Source organism: Curcuma longa, chromosome 7 (assembly GCF_044706935.1).
Source record: "Curcuma longa cultivar G26 ecotype Majalengka, Jawa Barat chromosome 7, ITB_CL_G26_1.1, whole genome shotgun sequence".
In the NCBI taxonomy this organism is placed as follows: domain Eukaryota; kingdom Viridiplantae; phylum Streptophyta; class Magnoliopsida; order Zingiberales; family Zingiberaceae; genus Curcuma; species Curcuma longa.
Window position 1 is genome coordinate 1,535,620 of NC_133867.1, and position 1,286 is coordinate 1,536,905.

Below are 1,286 nucleotides of genomic sequence, written 5' to 3' on the forward strand. Positions count from 1 at the left end.
TTCAACACTCATCACCAGATAAAATTTGTCCTATTATCACTTTGTTTCTCGAATAATTATTACAAACTTCTGCAGCTAGTTTACTTAATGATGTGAATCTTGGTGACTACATTTACCATAATGTTCCAAGTTTGCTGAAGTTCATTAGTGGGTCGTATGCAAATCAAGAATCCGCTGTACCAGTTCTTGCAACTCTCTCACATGCCATGCGGCTACTTCAAAGGTCTAGCACTCTAGCTATTATTCTGCTGCTGTTGTTGTGTATGGAATGCTGATCTCCATAGTTCATTGTGTATAATTCTGCTGTTTGTGATTAATTCTGCTGCTGCTGTTTATGAGTAGGTATGGAATGCTGATCTCCATAGTTCATTGTGTATAAATCTGCTGCTGTTGTGCCCATATTTTGGATAAATTAGTATTATCTTTTGGCAGGCTGGTATTTGGCAGATGGACCTGTTCTATTTCTGCTGCTGTTACTTGGTGATGCTAATGTTGTGCCCATACTTGGTGATGCACTTGCTGTTACTTGGTGCTGCTAATGTTGTGATGCACCTGTTCTATTTCTGCTGCTGTTGGAGGATATTCTGTTGCGTTGAAACCTTTGTTATGGACCTGCTGCTGTTAATTATGGAGCTTCTATGTTGGAAGTTGTAACTTGAATTTGTGTTATGAACTTGTATAAGTTGTATGTTATCGACCTGCTGTATGTTATGAATTTGTGTTATGAACCTGCTGTAAGAATGGTTTTTGTGTAAATATAAGTTGTATGTTTTGTATGTGATTTAGTAAATTTTGTAGCCAATGGTTTTGTATTTACAAAATATATTATTTCTTATTTACTGCTAAAAAAATCAAAAGACAACGCTTTTAAAAACGTTGCAAAACCCAAGCAATTTGTAACAAAATTACAACGCTTTTTAACCGTTGCAAAATGTGTTGTCATACCTATTAAAAACAACGTTTTTAAAGCGTCGCAAAAAACGTTGTAATATTTACAACGCTTTTTCTGCGTTGCGAAGGTGTTGTCGATGTTAACAAAGACAACGCTTAAAAAGCGTTGTCGTTGAGGGACCCCTTTTACAACAGGGCCTCTTACAACGCTTTTTAACTCACAAAGACAACGCGTTTTCCGCGTTGTCTATTAACATTTTTCTAGTAGTGTATATACATAAATTTACGAATATCTAAAACTATGGATTTTATGGGTACGAACGGAGCTACTTATAATGCAGGTGAGAGGTACTTACCTCCTGCGCTAATTTCCTTACAATTCTTCCGTTAGAGTC

At 36.4% G+C, this 1,286-nt stretch overlaps 1 long non-coding RNA gene across 1 annotated transcript; it reads left to right on the forward strand.

Annotated features, from left to right (window-relative positions):
• Positions 1-264: 264 nt before the first annotated feature.
• Positions 265-776, forward strand: LOC141831370 (uncharacterized). Its single transcript, XR_012602052.1, has 2 exons — positions 265-342; positions 433-776. It is a non-coding gene; the product is annotated as an uncharacterized LOC141831370 (long non-coding RNA).
• The last annotated feature ends 510 nt before the right edge of the window (positions 777-1,286 follow it).